The sequence below is a fragment of the Ranitomeya variabilis genome, chromosome 6 (genome assembly GCF_051348905.1).
Source record: "Ranitomeya variabilis isolate aRanVar5 chromosome 6, aRanVar5.hap1, whole genome shotgun sequence".
NCBI lineage: Eukaryota > Metazoa > Chordata > Amphibia > Anura > Dendrobatidae > Ranitomeya > Ranitomeya variabilis.
Window position 1 is genome coordinate 34,608,132 of NC_135237.1, and position 18,417 is coordinate 34,626,548.

Here is an 18,417-nt window from a genome sequence, read left to right on the forward strand (position 1 = left end):
GTCGTTTTCCTGCTGGAGAATTAATTTCTAGCCAATCAGACGTCTCTCTGATGAGATTACATGATGGATAAAGTATCTGCCTGTATTTCTCGGCATTGAGGACACCATTAATCCTGGCCAAATCCCCAATTCTTATTGTTGAACTGCAGCCCCAAACTTTCAGGACCCTCCACCATGGTGCATTGTTCCTACAGACTCTCATTATTGTGTCGCTCTCCAACTCTTCAGCAACAAGCTGCCTTCTTTTACACCCAAATATATCCCATTTTGGCTCATGAGTCTAGAGCACCTGCTGCCATTTATCTGCACCACGGTTTCAGTCACTTATAGGACTCCATGTTCTTCTTTACGCTGAAGATAGTTCTTTGTGCATAGTTGAGAATCTTGGTCTTGTTTCCATGTAGAAGGTTTCGGTTTTTGGCCACAATTCTTCCATGAAAACCACTTCTCGCCAGACTTCTCCGAACAGTAGATGGGTGTAGCTTAGTCCCATTGGTTGCTGCCAGTTCTGAGCTGATGACACTGCTGGACATCTTCTGATTTAGAAAGGAAGTAACATGTGAATTTCATCTGCTACACCAAGTTTGCTTGGCCGACCAATGTGTCTTCAGTTCTCCATGTCGTTCATTTCTTGGTGTCCTCAATGCTGAAAAATACAGTCAGACACTTATCCAGCAAGTAATATCATCAGGGAGGGTTGTCATTGCCTCCAATTTTATTTTATTGCAGGACATCAACCCCGAACTTCCAGCTATTGTCATTGGAACTATCTTTAGAGTAAAGAAGAACAAGGAGTTCTGCAAGTGATGACCCGGGCACCACAGAGCCCTGATCTCAGCATCATCCAGTCTGTCTGACATCACATGAAGAGACAGAAGGATTTGCACGATCCTCATCCACAGAAGATCTGGGGTCAGTTCTCCAAGATGTTTGGAACAACCTCCTGTTGACTTCCTTCAAAAACTATGTGCAAGTACAGGTTTCAAGAATTGATAAAGGTCAAGGGTGGCCAAATATTGATGTGATGTACATTTTTTTTCTTTTTCTTCATTCATTCATTTTGTATTTTGTTAAAAATAAACTATTAACACTTCTACTTTTGGAATCATTCTTAATTTTGCAGCATTTGTTTCCCACCTGTCTAAAACGTTTGCACAGTACCTTTGCTAAGACATAGACTTTCTACATCCCCTTGGAGTTCCTCATGTTCCTACTTTTTTTTACCTGGTATTCGCATTGCTATTTGATCTGTTCTTGCTGCCGTTGGTCACTGTTGAATATAATTATTTTTGCTTGGAGCATTGTACAAAGCAGTAATTAGCAATGACTTGTGCCAGTGTAGACGTTCTCTTTACTGAAGTACTTAATGCGGTCATGGGATTATAGCAATAATTAGCATATTCAGGAAAGAATCAGCTCGCTCTTGTCTTACAGATAATGAGGATGTGTACAGACTGTGTCTGAAGTCTTCCCTGCGCACCCTTAGCCCTGACTTTAAGACACAAAAAAGGCGTTCTACAGCCAAACAGGACTCCTTATGTGTGACCGTCACTGCTGGAAGTCACAGACAATACACTTGAAGTATTCGGGTCATTAACAGCCGCCTTGTGCACCTAGTAATGAAGCCAAACTTTGACAATATGGATTGTCGGACACTTCTGATCCATTACACGTACATGATGGACAGACTATAAAAAACTCATGATTGTGACTTCAACAAGAAAACTTCCTATTAACGAGGTCCCTGCTTAAATGTCTTGATGCAAAAATCCAATTTCTATTGTGGCAGCGGCGTAACTAACATGGAGGTGAGGTTGGCATACTTACCGGAATTTCGACACCATCTCCAAGATCACCCACAACTGCCCAAAAGACACTAAGGAACAACCACTTTTGTAGTTCAGTGTCCCTGCAAAAGTCAAAACTTTTGACCAGTTGTGTAGGGTGGGATGGGTTGGAAGAGATAGCGGCCGGTCAAACAACGTTCAAAACTTACCGCACACAGAGCTTTTGCAAGGTATTTTTTTGGGAAAGGGTCCACTTAAAACAAATGCTTAAAATACTATTCTTATTTATTTCTATTGTAAAGCCCTTATTTATATAATCAGTCTTCAGAGCTCTTTTTTTCCACTTCAGGTTTGGAAAATCACTACTTGGGGAACTAAAAAGAACGTACATATCACTTCTCACACGCTGCTTCCGATTAAATCTGGTCTATTTCAAACACTGTCCAATCAAAAGGCTGCAAATGCAAAGAACGCTTCTTTAAAAACTTTACAAAACTGATTCAAAAAATGAAAAAATCTCTCAAAAACTATCCAAAGATGGAGTGTTTCCCAATGGTTGAGACTCCAGCCGTCAAAAAATGGAAAATCCTGTGGCTAGAGCACAACTTGTGATTTTGGGGAATTTGTCTTTAACTCCCTTCCAATATGTGAGGCATCCTATTTGGCAGATGTGGCTGTGTTATGCAGCCAGCATCCGCTGCTTTCAGCTTGTTCCTATCCCTAAATGCTGCTATCAACCTCTGCCAGTGGCATTTAATGTGCACAATGTACTTGGTGTTGTACTGTTTTGGGTGTACATCGACTGATTGTGATTGTGCTGATCGGTTGTAATGGCATCCGTGTATCTCCAGAAGGCTCTCATGGCTGTCATGTTAGTACACCTGCAAAGCCCAGTTAAAGACTGGATGTCATAGAAGACCATCACTTTCCCTAATTACAGCAATTCTGTAGTTTTGCAGTATATAAAACAAATGATCAGACATTTGCAGGTTCAAGTCCCCTAAGGCACATACTGTATGTCAAACTCTGGCCTGCTTGCCAAATCTGGCCCTCGGGGTGAATGTATTTGGCCTGTGACGCTGGACGAGTTCCCAAAGTATACTTGGCCCACAAAACCGGGCAGATCCCCAGCCTGGCATCGCACTTTCAAATACATCAGCATCTTGGACGTCGATACAGTTGAAAGCAATGATGGAGGAGGGAGCGTCAGCTGATGCTCCCTCTCCCATCATTTCCCCTCTGCGTCTGACATCTCAGCGCAGTAGGAGCAATGACATCATTACAACGTGCCCACTATGCCGAGTTATGCAGAGGATTTGAAGACACCATGAAGAGACTGGAGCAGCCGGGAATGGGCAGAGGTGAGTAGTTTTTTTGTAATGTGGGGTCCTTTATACTGTATAAAGCAGTATGAAAAGTCATTATACCATATGGAGTACTGCATGGGGTAATTATATTGTATGGATCAGTATGTGAGCCATTATACTGTATGGTGCATCATGTGAGGCCATTATTCTGTGTGGAGGACTATGTGAGTCATGTTATACTGTATGGGGTCATTATATTGTATGGAACACTATGTTGGGCCATTGTACTGTATGAAACACTATGTGGGGCCATTATACTGTATGGAATACTATGTGGGGCCATTATACTGTATAGATCAATATGCGAATCACTCTATACTGTATGGAGAACAATGTGGGGTCAAAACACTGTATAGAGCACTATTTGGCATCATTATACTGTATGGAGCACTATGTGAGGCACATTATACTGTATAGAGCACTATGTGGGGTCTTTATACTGTATAGAGCACTATGTGTGGCCATTTTAGTGGTCTAGCATTATGTGGGGCCATTATACTGTATGTTGCACCATACGGGGCCATTATACCATGTGGAGCAATATATGGGGCCATTATACTGTTGTCACTAAGCCACTGTGCTGCCCAAAAAAACCCTTCCATCATAGTTGGCATGATATGAACCTGCGCAGGGGGACCCGGCCATTATACTGTACGGAGCCCTATGTGAGGCTATTATACTGTATGGAGCACTATGTGAGGCCATTATTCTGTATGGAGCACTACGTCAGGCCATTATACTGTATGGAGCACTATTTGGGGTCATTATACTGTATGCAGCACTATATTTGGCCATTATACTGTATAAAGCATTATGTGGGGCCATTATATTGTATGGAACACTATATGGGGCCATTATACTGTGTGGGGCATTATCTAGGGCCATTATACAGTACGGAGCCCTTTTTGCGGCCATTATACTGTATGTGGGGTGATTATACTGTTTACATTTTTTAGTCATCATGACAACCCCCTAAAAATGCAATAAAAGCGATAAAAACACCATGTTTTCGAACTGGTGTCAATAAAACCATAATAAGTCTTCATGCAGCTGCATCAACGGAAAAGTGAAAACATTACGGATCTTGGTGTTATGGTAGTGCAGCTACGGATAACAGATAAATTTAAAGTCTGTAACTGAACCTGCCGGTTAAGGTACAGACTAGAAATCCTGACCCCGCAGTCCCTAGTGGTTCCTGCGTGAGCTGAGATAACCCTAACCACAGACTAGAAGATGCCAACTTGGTCCTATGCTGCCTAAAAGGCTATTGAGCGCATCGGGTTCTTCGTAAAGAACTGGAGTACAGAGCAGAGTGCAAATTACCTACAGAAAGGAAAGTGTGCTGAAAAAAGGAAAGATCCTAGAGTGAGTAAAATTAACCAAAAAATACAAAATAAAGTATAAAGTACGTACAGTTAGAAAATATGCTACCTTTCCTAAAAAGAAACAGAATATAGGTGCAGAGCAAAGATCAGAAACAGCAAAGAGATAAAACCTAGCTGGAAATACACTGACTGGTTTTAAACTACAGTCTTCTGCGGTTTGACGGATAGAGAAGCAACACGCAGGCTCAAGAGTTCAAACCCAAGACCATGACACTTGGAAAACCGGCGATACAAACCAAATTTTATTTTACAAATCTACATTTGATTTCACCAATTCGCATTACACCGAAATTTCATTTTTTTTCCAGGACTTTTTATGGGAAAATGAATGGTGTCATTCAAAACTACAAGAAAAACAAGGAAGGGAAAATTATGCACATTTCAAATTAAATAAATAAAAAATTAAAAAAATAGAGAAAATAAAACTAAAACAGGAAACTGCCCAGTCATGAAGGGGTTAAATTATTGATATTAATAAAATATATATAAAGAAAACCCTCTATGGCTGTGCTTTCTTTTATTAAACCATTTTTTTAAAGGAAAATGATCATGTATTACGCCCCGGTACCACACACAGTCAGCATCTTCCAATACATCCATTAGTGCTACGTGTGTACACAAACCGTCCGCGCCACATCCTAAATGGAGGCATTATACTGAGGAAAACACATCTCTTGGCCGGTGCTTACGTGTAAATCCCTTCACTTCTGCGGTAGCTGTATAAGCGCCATCTTGTGCCTCCTCCGACCATTTAGTAATAATGCAAGCTAGGATAAAAGCCTCTGGATACAGCCGTGACGGTGGAGGAGGTGGTGGATGTTGGGGTACGGTGTGTAGAAGGGGGCTTCAGTCTTCAGAATGATTCCATTAGATCGGAATGCCATCGTCTTAGCCCTCCTTTTTAAAAAATTTCACTTTTTGAAACAAAAATGTTTATTTTCTGTCTGCCGACGACCCATATCCATACGAACAGTCTTTTTTTTTGTTCCCAGTCGCCTCTTCGGTTCGGAAGTGGCCTGCAGATTCTCAATGAGCTTTCTGGATATCTTTTATAATGTCTGTCTGTTACTAGATTTGGGGGAAAATGTTGAAGCATAACAAACACTACCTGTAGAAAAATACCGTATAGATTTTTTTTCTTTGCACAGCACTTCTCTTGAGAAATGGTTTTCATCACTTCACAAATGCTTCCTCACTCGCTCACCCTAAATAAATAGACAAGGCCTTTAGCTAAATAAATGGGCCTGAGAAGAAGACACTATTGCCCTTGTAAGGACTCCTACCACCTACCAGGCTCCGTCCATATGGCAGGAGCACACAATCCCATACACACACACAGCGCCGTTGATGTCCGGGGCTCCCCATGTGTTAGAATAGGCAACAGAACCTGTCAGTCTTCCGCAGTCTGATTCATTCCAACTGGGTCGCTAAGTCCTGCGACTCTACGGGGGTTTTACTATGTGATTTTAGATATCAGTTTACTATTTAAACACATTAATATGAGAACTATGCCGTCTCCGGCGATGTTATAATTTCACAACCCCTCCAGCTGCTCCGAAGTCCCTGGAAGTATTCAGTTATATGGATTTGCTCAAAGGAAATGTGTGTTTTCAGTTTATTTTTTTAGTTGGAGCTATAGTTTTATATTTAAAAACATACATGGGGTGGCCATATTGGAAATATAATTTTTTTTCCATGTATTGTCTTTTTAGGGGTATATGAGCTATATGCCAGAAGTAATAAATGGGAGTGAGTTGTCAAGGAAATGTCTTCGATTATTACAGTCTCCTGGAAGTGATGGAGTACAGGCCCTTCCTCAAAACTAAAGAGTGACAGACGAGCTGCGCACAAAGCCTTATCTGATCTTAGTACATTACTACCCGACCTCATCAACTGTAAGTATCTATCAGTACCACAGACAAGATTACCTTGCCGATCTTCTAATGTTAATGAAATTACTCTTTTCATCCCTCCTCAGTCTGTACAGCAAAGCTGACAAGTGAGCTGCCTCATCTAAGCCTCTAGCAATACCACAGACCTGACATTATCTTGCCAATCTTCTAATGATACAAAATTATTTTGTTCATCGCTCCCCAGTCTAAACAGCAAAGCTGGCAACTGAGCTGCCTCATTGAAGCCTCTAGCATTACAACAGACCTGACAATTTAATGCCCATCTTCTAGTGATAATGAAATTACTCTGCTCATCTCTCTCAAGTCTATACAGCAAAGCTGACAAGTGACTGCTGCATCTGAGCCTCTAGCAGTACCATAGACCTCACATTACCTTACCCATCTTCTAATGATAATAATATAATTTTGCACATCCCTACCCAATCTATACAGCAAAGCTGACAAGTGAGGTACCTCATCTAAGCCTCTGGCAGTACAACAGACTTGACATTACTTAGCCCAACTTCTAATGATAATAAAATGACTCTGATTGATCATCCCTCTCAAGCTTATACAGGAAAGCTGACAATTGAGCTGCCTCATCTAAGCATCTAGCAATAGAATAGACTTTACATTAACTTGCCCATCTCTAATGATAATGAAAAGATTGTGAACATTTCTCCCTAGTCTATACAGCAAAGCTGACAAGTGAGCTACCTTATCTATGCCTTGAGCAGTGTGAAAGACCTGACATTAATTTGCCCATGTCTAATAATAATGAAATGACTCAGCACATTTTTCCCCAGTCTGAACAGCAAAGGCGACAAGCGAGCTGCAGATAAAAGGAAGTGTAAGTTAATTGTGTCTTGGGCTTCAAGGATACACTTACCCAGGTGAGCTTAACACTCACCTGACTGGTGATTCCCAGTAGCTCCTACTGTGATGGAGCAGCGCATTACGTCACCATGTTAATCACCATAATTTATATATATACACTGCTAAAATAAATAAAGGGAACACATCCTAGATATCACTGAATGAAATATTCCAGTTTCAAATCTTTATTCATTACATAGTAGAACGCTTTGAGAACAATGCAACATAAAAATGATCAATGTAAATGAAAATTAACATCCCATGGAGGGCTGGGTTTGGAAAGATACTCAAAATCAAAGTGGAAAATCAAATTGCAGGCTGATCCAACTTCAGTGGAAATGCCTCAAGACAAGGAAATGATGCTCAGTAGTGTGTGTGGCCTCCGTGTGCCTGTATGACCTCTCTACAACACCTGGGCATGCTTCTGATGAGGCGGCAGATGGTCTCCTGAGGGATCTCCTCCCTCACCTGAATTAAAGCATCAGTCAACTCCTTTACAGTCTGTGGTGCAACGTGACATTGTTAGATGGAATGAGACATGATGTCCCAGATGTGCTTGATTGCATTCAGGTCTGGGGAAAGGGCGGGCCAGTCCATAGCATCAACGCCTTCATCATGCAGGAACTGCTGAGACACTTCAGCCACATGAGACCTAGCATTGCCATGCATCAGAAGGAACCCAGGGCCCAGTGCACCAGCATATGGTCTCACAATGAGGGTCTTCATCCCAGAACCTAATGGCAGTCACAGTACCTCTAGCGAGCACATGGAGACCTGTGCGGCCCTTTAAAGAAATACCTCCCCACACCAGTATTGACCCACTGCCAAACCGATCATACTGGAGGATATTGCAGGCAGCAGAACGCTGTCCATGGCGTCTCCAGACTCTGTCACATCTGTCATATGTGCTCACTGTGAACCTGCTCTTATCCGTGAAGAGCAAAGTGCACCATTGTCAAATCTGCAAATTTTTTGGTTCTCTGGCAAATGCCAATCGCCCTGTACGGTGTTGGGCTGTAAGCACACCACCCATTTGTGGACATCGGGCCCTCATACCACCTTCATGGTGTCTGTTTCTGACAGTTTGAGCAGACACATGGATGTTAGTGGCCACTGGAGGTTGTTTTGCAGGTCTCTGAACTGCTCATCCTGTTCCTCCTTGCACAAAGGAAGAGGTAGCGGTCCTGCAGCGGGGTAGTTGCCCTTCTACGACTCCCTCTACACCGCTTGGGGTACTAGCCTGTCTCCTGATATCTGCTCCATGCTCTGGACCCTACGCTTCATGCCATAGCTCGCATTGATGTGCCACCCTGGATGAGCTGCACTACCTGAGCAACTACTGTGGGCTGTAGACACCACCTCATGCTACTGTACTTCTACAGGTGAGAGCAATGACAAAATGCAAAAGTGACCATCAGCCCCCACTACTCCTACAACTGAAAAAGGTTAATTTCACAGAAGTGTGATTGACTTGGAATTACACTGTGTAGGTGTTCCCTTTATTTTTGAGCAGTATATATACACAGGTGCTTCTCACAAAATTAGAATATCATCAAAAAGTTAATTTATTTCAGTTCTTCAATACAAAAAGTGAAACCTATATATCATATAGAGTCATTACAAAGGGAATGATCTATTTCAAGTGTTTATTTCTGTTAATGTTGATGATTATGGCTTACAGCCAATGAAAACCCAAGCTGCTTGAGGTCCAGTGTGAAGTTTCCACAATTAGTGATGGTTTGGGGAACCATGTCATCTGCTGGTTTTGATCCACTGTGTTTTATCAGGACCAAAGTCAGTGTAGTTGTCTACCAGGAAATATTAGAGCACTTCAGGCTTCCCTCTGCCGACAAACCTTTTGGAGATGGAAATTTCATTCTCCAGCAGGACTTGGCACCTGTCCACACTGCCAAAAGTACCAATACCTGGTTTACAAACAACAGTATCACTGTGCTTGATTGGCCAGTAAACTCACCTGATCTTAACCCCATAGAGAATCTATGGAGTATTGTCAAGAGGACGATGAGAGAAACCAAACCTAACAATGCAGATGAGCTGACGGCTGCTATCAAAGCAACCTGGGCTTCCATAGCATCTCAGCAGTGCCACAGGCTGATCGCCTCCATGCCACGCCACATCGATGCAGTAATTGATGGAAAAGGAGCCCCGACCATGTAATGGGTGCATTTACTGAACATACATTTCAGTAGGCCATTTTTATTTTAAAATCATTTTTCAAGATGGTGTTATAAAGTATTCTAATTTACTGAGATAATGACTTTTGGGTTTTCAGTGGCTGTAAGCTATAATCATCAACATTAACAGAAATAAACACGTGAAATAGATCACTCTGTTTGCAATGGCTCCATATAATATATGAGTTTCACTTTTTGTATTGAAGAACTGAAGTAAATTAACTTTTTGATGATATTCTAATTTTGTGAGAAACATCTGTATACAGTTGTGCTCAAAAGTTTACATACCCCGACAGAATTTTTGCTTTCTTGGCCTTTCTTTCCAGAGAATATGAATGATAATACTAAACCTTTTTCTCCACTCATGGTTAGTGGTTGGATGAAGCCACTTATTGTCAACCCTCTGTGTTTTGTCTTTTTAAATCATAATGACAACCCAAAACATCCATATGACCCTGATGGAAAGTTCACATACCCCATTTCTTAATACCGTGCACTGCCGCCTCTAACATCAATGACAGCTTGAAGTCTTTTTTGGTAGTCGTGGATGAGGTTTTTTATTTTCTCAGATGGTAAAGCTGCCCACTCTTCTTGGCAAAAAGCCTCCAGTTTCTGTAAATTCGTGGGCTGTCTAGCATGAACTGTGCTCTTGAGATCTCACCAAAGTGGCTCAATGGTATTGAGGTCAGGAGACTGAGATGGCCACTCCAGAACCTTAACTTTGTTCTGCTGTAGCCAATGACAGGTCGATTTGGCCTTGTGTTTTGGATCGTTGTCATGTTGGAATGTCCAAGTACGTCCCATGCGCAGCTTCCGGGCTGATGATTGCCAATTTACCACCAGTTTTTGCTGATAACGTGCTGCATTCATCTTTCCTTCAACTTTGACCAAGTTTCCTGTGCCTTTGTAGCTCACACATCCCAAAAACATCAGCAATCCACCTACGTGCTTTACAGTAGGAATGGTGTTCCTTTCATCGTAGGCCTTGTTGCCTCTCTCCAAATGTAACGTTTATGGCTGCGGCCAAAAAGTTCAATTTTGGTCTTATCATTCCAAATTACCTTGTTCCAGAAGTTTTGAGGCTTGTCTCTGTGCTGTTTTGTGTATTGTAGGCGAGATACTGTGGTATTTGTGCAGTAATGGCTTTCTTCTGGCGACTCGACCATGCAGGCCATTTTTCTTCAAGTGCCTCCTTATTGTGCATCTTGAAACAGCCACACCGCTATTTTTCAGAGAGTCCAGTATTTCAGATTATGCTATTTATGGGATTTTCTTTGCATCCCAAACAATTTTCCTGGCAGTTGTGGACAAAATTTTAGTTCATCTGCCTGCCCGTTGTTTTGTTTTTACAAAGCCCCTGATTTTCCATGTGTTAATCACAGTTTGAATGCTGCTGACTGGCATTATCAATTCCTTGGATATCTTTTTGTATCTCTTTCCTTTTTTATATAGTTCAACTACCTTTTCCCATAGATCCGTTGATAATTCTTTTGCTTTCCCCATGACTCACAATCCAGAAACGTCAGTGGCTGGATGAAAGATGCAAGAGTCTGTCTGGATCCCAGAAACTCAGCTTTTATGCACACACTGATTACAAGCAAACAGGTCACAGGTGAGGATGTTACCTTTAGTAGCCACTCAAACCCATTTGTGTCAACTTCTGTGCATGTAATCAGGCCAGAATTACCAGGATGTGTGAACTTTTGATCAGAGTCATTTGGATGTTTTGGGTTGTCATTATGATTTAAAAAGAGAAAACACATTAATTTGACAATAAATGGCTTCACCCAACCACTAACCATGAGTGGAGAAAAAGGTTTGGTGTTATCATTCATATTCTCTGAAAAAAGGCCAAGAAAGGAAAAATTCTGCCGGGGTATGTAAACTTTTAGGCACAATACATACATATCTTTATATACATATGTATATAAGTTTATATATATGGCGATATGCACCATAGACTGATCTATCTCTATCCAGACTGTAGTCTTGTATTATTTGCATCATCTCCTAAAATTAATGTCAAAAAGTATGTTAACCAACGTAGTCACAAAGAGGAGCACTGAGGATTTTAACGTTCTAATTAGCTCATTAAGTTGCCCACGCTTGATCTCAACCATCACAAATATTGCACATGTTCTAACAAGTCACATCCCAACATACTTCAAACAAGCGCCTTATTACAGTAAGCAGCTCAGCCTGACCTCGTTCCCGGCTTTGTTGTATTGGTAAATAGGAAATTGTAGACGAGTCTTGGTTACGGTATGAGGAGTGATGCCGGTGCCTTATTGTAAAAATAATGCAAGTTCGAAGAATATAAGTCATGTGTCCAGGAAGGTTGGCCACTCCATGCCACAGAAATGGCCGGGCCATCAAACCATGACTGACTGGCCTGAAAGTTCCTTATTGATAACCATAAGATTATTGATATTATATTGGTTGTCATTAAAGGCTTAAAATACTCCAAGTTAAAGAGGTTATCCAGGAGTATTTAATTTTTGTTCACGATGGCTGTAAGAACTTACTGTTAGGTAGTGGTAAACAACCTGTTTGTTGTGTCTCATACAGAGCAGTTGCAGACCGCTCCTGCTGGCGATTCAGCAGCTTCGTCACAGCGATAGAGCAGCGGCTTCTCTTTCGCTCTGCTCTGTTGACTGCCGACATCATGATGATTGACAGCCGGCTCCCTGTTGCCTAAGAGTGGGAAGATAGCTGTCATTCATCATTTCGTCAGCAGGCACGCCTCGTCAACAGAGCAGCTAGGAAGAAGAAGAGCTGCTCTGCTGACATAGAACAGGTGAATCGCCAGCAAGACCGGTTGGATGACCGCTCTGAGCCAGTGCTGGGTAGACCAAATAGGTAATTGCCTGTGTTAGCAACTTCCTGCCTGTTCAATTTTTATGCCCATAGTAAAAAAAATAGTCTCTTGGATAATCCCTTAAAAAGGCCTCTAATGAGCTAGTGAGCATGCTGCAATTTTAGACAATGTACTAGTGCACATGGGCAATTTTCCAAAAAGGAACAATATTTCAAGTGCAAAAATTGCAGCATTCACTATTCTGGTCTGGACTGAAATATTGTGGGCAATGAAAGGCAGCTCCTGCGACCATACAATCTGCTGGCATGACTGGCCCGATTTGTCATACAGCTGCCTGATCCCAGCACTGGTGGTATCTTCTCACATGTCGTATCTGCAGTGGACTTTCCAATCATGTGAGATGTCAACGTGTCATCATGGCACCCGAGGGCCTATGAATGGACTGCATGGCTGTTGTCTTAGTCCTTCTAGCTGGGTCTAATAGATGAAATTCAGGAGTATTGCAGCTCATTATATAAGTGATTAAGTTCCAGTTCCCCAAAAATAAGAATTAAAAAAAAAATACAAAGAATGTAAAAAAATAAAATGAAGCAAAACTTACCATTCTCCCTTGTTTTTTTTTTAAATAAAAATAAATAAACACATAATTTAAATTGCCATGTTTGTAATGACGCCGGGTATGAAAATGTATTGCTACCTCATCTGTACAGTGAACACCGTAAACAAATAACATAAGCCATAGCCAGAGTTACTTTTTAAAATAATTGAATATTACTATATTAAAAAAATCACATGTACCGAAAATGATACCAATGAAAAACCACAACTCATCTGAGAAAAAAGAAACACTTACAAGGCCGTGCTAACTCTCAGAATATGAAAAAGACAAATGCTTTTATAAAAAATTATATTTTATCACAAATGTAAGAAAACGTAAAACCAAAATATCGCCATAATCATAACTGTTAATGTCACGAGCCTCATTGAAAAAAAGACTCTAGAATCTTGGAGTTTTCATTTGACTCAATGAGACATCCCAAAGATGCGCCAAATTTATTAATAGGGTATGTGCGATGATTATATCGCTGGAGGTCCAACCGCTGGTATCCACGTCAATCCTGAGAACAAGGCTCTAAAGAGCCTCATCTGAATGGAGTGGAGGTCGAGAATGCCCACCTGTGCTCCATTTATTCTTAAAGGGGGTTGTCCCGGCTTGGGATACAAGTCTGCAGCCACCCTATGTGACTGCAGACCTGTGAATGCTCCCAGTGCGCGCTGTCAAGAATGGGCAGTCAAGTGATTACAAGTATGTGAGTTGCATACTTCCAGCCACATTCTGACTAGACATGTCAGGTCGGGCAAGTCTAGTCGGCACACGACCGCATACATGAAAATCGCATACTTGTGGTTAAGTGCCCGCCTGCTAACGAAGCCAGCACCAGAGAATCCTGACAGTGTGCACACTGCGCGCTGTGAGGATTCGCAAGTCTGCAGTCACATAACGCAAATGCAGACTTGTATCCCAAGCCTGGACAACCTCTTTAACGGGAGTAACGAAGTTCGGCTATTTCCAGTGAGAATGAATGGAGTGCAGGTGTGCATACTGGACCTCCACTCCATTCTCAGGATAAGTGGGGGTCACAGCGGTGAGACCCCCAGCGATCTGGGAACTTATCCCTAACCCATTGATAGGGTATAACTTCTAAACTTTGCCCAATTAATTTTAATACATCTTTTGCATTTTTCAACTGTTGTGCGCCGCTGCCAGACACACCCCACCTTGGTCGAAGTCAGCCATCTTTTTGTACAGTTGGCGCAGCAGGCAGAGATGGGCATGTAGACGCTAAAAGTCGCAAAATGTTTGTTCATCTTCGATTCGCGCAAAACAAATTCTGACGTTTCAAGCTGTTTTTTTGTTTTTTTTTCTACTCCAGAATTCCGATGAAAACTGCTCGATGAATCGACCCCTTAAAATACAAAGAGCAGCCTGTGGACTAACTTGGCCGTAGCGAGATAGAACGTTCCCCAGGAGCCCTGACTTGGTAGAATTAACATAGACACCGGTCTGCACCGCGGGCTACAAGCATTTCCATTATTTCCATAGATTGCTCTGTGCAGCTGGTAAATGAGGAGTTCTCTTCTTTAATTAAACCGACTTGTGTTAGGAATTTAAAAATATCAAATGTTAGGAAAATGTATTTTTCTAATGAGCTTTTCCACCTACCGTACAGTCATACAGGGATGCAAAACACACTTCATTAAAATATTACATTAAGGGCACTTTTTTAATAATAAAAAAAAATAACTGTAAATATTAGTCCTCAAGTTATCCTGGGTGACAACCATTACAGCTCGCACAGGGGTTGATGGGTTGTCTCCATGTCTTTCTGAAGTCTTAAACCCAACTTCATTTTTATGACCTATAATGCAATACTGCATTTGCCCTGTAGTGGCCCCTGTAGCTGATGGCACTTTTTGTTTGGTGGAAGTTTTCGGAGACAAGCAGCGATCAGCTGATCGCCAGGATGACCAAGGAGAGGAGTCGGTTAATTGGTATGGAGCAGGCTATACTTAAAGGGTTATTTCCGAGATAAAAAGTTATCCCATGTCTTATTGATTTCGAAATGATTGAAATTTAGTTATTTCCATAGTAAAGAAATAATCAATAGTTCACACAGTAAATTCAGAGTTTCCAGGTAGGGCTGTACCAAGGTTTATTGAGCAGCCAGAATAGCTTCAATCAGTTCCATAATTGTTGGCTAAGATTAAATTGGTAAGAAATAAGGGAGCATGACTCCAGGATCAGACTACGCAGAGTTTGTTTGCAGTCTGTTACCACAGAGACACATAAGTCTGCAGAGTAGTTGAATACACAAAACGGTAGAAGATTTTAAATGAGGTTTTCGAAGAGGTCTTCATTCGTATTTTGGATCAGATCTCATGTATAATCCCTTTGTGTAACTGGCAATTCAAATTCCTTTGGTGTTGTGGCTTTTCTGGGTATTGAAAGCATATATTTTCCTGCAAAAGGCGTAGATAGCCGCTAACTAAGGCAACCATGTCTATACCCTAATCATACTGGTTAGGGGAACCTCAACAGATGACTGTGGTGTTACTGGAAAAAAAACACATTACAAAGGCCATATGGTGACCATATAGTGGTAGATACCGGTCCTGAAAAACAAGAGATCACAGTGCAGTCATAGATGGTGACTTACAGATGAAGTTCTTTCTGATGGAATCGTTCACTTTTCACGTCTTTTCCATCTGGCCCAGACCGACATGGCAACTTCTCCAGCCACAACTCATCGGCAGAGTTTACAACAAAGACACATTTGACTTCTCATATTTCCAGCAGCGTCCCCATCTGTTCCCTACCGCACAAACTCCTCATCCTGCTGATACCCCAATACTGAGCCGCTGCTGCCGTATGTGTCCCTATTACTGCCCCTGCTGTGTGGTACAGAAGCAGGGATCCTATTAATGCCTCACATTATAATGTTACCACTGTGCACCACATAATAATGTCACCACTGTGTCCCACTTAATAATGCCACCACTGTGTCCCACATAATAATGCCACCACTGTGCCCCACATAATAATGCCACCACTGTGCCCCACATAATGATGTCATCACTGTGTCAAACATAATAATGTCACCACTGTGCCCCACATAATAATGTCCTCACTGTGCCCTACATAATAATGCCACCACTGTGCCCCACATAGTAATGCCACCACTGTGCCCCGCATAATGATGTCACCACTGTGTCAAACATAATAATGCCACCACTGTGCCCCACATAATGTCACCACTGTGCCTCACATACTAATACCACCACTGTGCCCCACATATTAATGCCACTACTGTGCCCCAGATAGTAATGACACCACTATGCCTCACATTATAATGTCACCACTGTGCCCCACATAATGTCACCACTGTGCCCCACATAATAACGTCCCCACTGTGCCCTACATAATACTGTCCCTACCGTGCCCCACATAATAATGTCACCACTGTGCCCCACATAATAATGTCACCACTGTGCAATTTAAATGTGATCCCTTTGTGCCCCCTAGATGGTAAGTTACCCCCAAGAAAATACTTATGCCTGTGCATTTGCCCCTAGAAAGTAATAATGCCCCCTATGTGCCCCTTTCATTGTTACAATACAGTGATTGCACCTATAATGTAATGAGGATTCTTAAATGCCCACTGAACATTTAAAATTCACCTCTGAGTGCCTCTAAAAGTAATAATGTCCCCTGTGTGATTCCTTAGCGAATTATAATGCTGCATTGGCCAACAAATGTATTAATGTCCCGAGACAGCCAACATATTGTAATAATGTCCCCCGAGTCCTTGCTACTCTGTCTTTCTGCGTCACTGCAGCCTGTCCCGACACCCGATTAGGACGGGCTGCTGTCTGAATGACATTATGGGGCCATTTTATTACATTCTTGGAGAATCCCTTTAAAAAGGTTGTCCAAGACATTCTTTTAGGCTCTAACCCCGGAGGAACCAGGGCAGACTGCTCTGGTGGTCTCTGCCAAGACATAAAGAAATGACGTCCTGTCCTTCGGTCACCTGAACGATGAGGCCTGTGATTAGCTGAAGTGGTCAGGTGAAACTGATTTCTACTTTATACAACCCCTGGCAAAAATTATGGAATCACCGGCCTTGGAGGATGTTCCTTCAGATGTTTAATTTTGTAGAAATAAAGCAGATCACAGACATGGCACAAAACTAAAGTCACTTCAAATGGCAACTTTCTGGCTTTAAGAAACACTAAAAGAAATCAAGAACAAAAAATGTTGTAGTCAGTAATGGTTACTTTTTTAGAACTTTTTTGTTTAGGGTATTTATATGATATTGTTTTTGAAACCCTTTATGCATAAAATTTAGAATTTTTTCCCTCTGCTTGTTCCAAAAAAGTAACCATTACTGACTACCACATTTTTTGTTCTTGATTTCTTTTAGTGTTTCTTAAAGCCAGAAAGTTGCCATTTGAAATGACTTTAGTTTTGTGCCATTTTCTACAAAAATAAAAAAACAACTGAATGAACATTCTCCAAGGCCGGTGATTCCATAATTTTTGCCAGGGGTTGTAACTGCAATTTTAGAAATACTGTACTATTAGACTTTCTGGATTAATGGATTTTGAATGATTAGAAATATACCTATGTACCGCATTTTGCAGTTTTTGCAGTTTCTTATGTTCTCATTTCATAAATCAATATATATATTGTGGTGTAGTGACCCCTGTGGCAGCTAGGGGGCACTGTGTGTGCTCCTTGGGATATGCATTGAGGCATATCTGTGGTGATAATGGTAGTAAAACAGTGACTGGCAGTGTTGTGAATGGCCGATATGTGTCGCAGAGGGAGTCTGCGTGGTAAGTCTGATGCAATGTTGTCCTGGGACCTGTAGTCCCTCAAGAGTTTGTATAGTTGTAAGGGAAACTTACTAGGCTAGTTGTGTGAGATGGGCGGGACAAACTAGCCACACATCCATACTCCCACCTGTGGGAGTGGTTAGTACTATATAATGTGACCGAGGGCTGGTCACATGGTCTTGGAGTGTGGACCTCAATGGTCTATGCCGGAAGGTCCTGGAAGCCTGTGTTGGAACTCCTGGACAATAGGATTCCTGAAGAGCACATGGCAGGGCTCTGGACCTAGCACATGCCAGTGTGTGGAACGGATGGAGATCCGTGTTGTACTGACCGGGGTCAGAGTGAGAAACGTCTGAAGGATACCTCTGTGGAGAAGAGGTATCCGAGAACCTGTGCGGCACCAACAGGTAACGGAAAGGGATCTGTGTTATGCTAACCGGGGTTAGAAGAGAGAGACATTGGGTATGGGGCACCTCTGAGGCCAAGAGGTGTCCAGAAACCCGTGAAGGTTGCCAACGGGTAACGGCCTGAAACCGTGTGTTATGCTGACTGGGGTCAGAGATGAACTGTGGTGAAGTTGAATAGATAGAGTTCAGATGGTGTTCAAACTGTTACTAAGTTCCTGTGGATGTGGTTTATGTTGTGAGAAATAAACCTAAAAGACTCTGTTTTGATAGAAATCCGTGCCTGAGTGTGT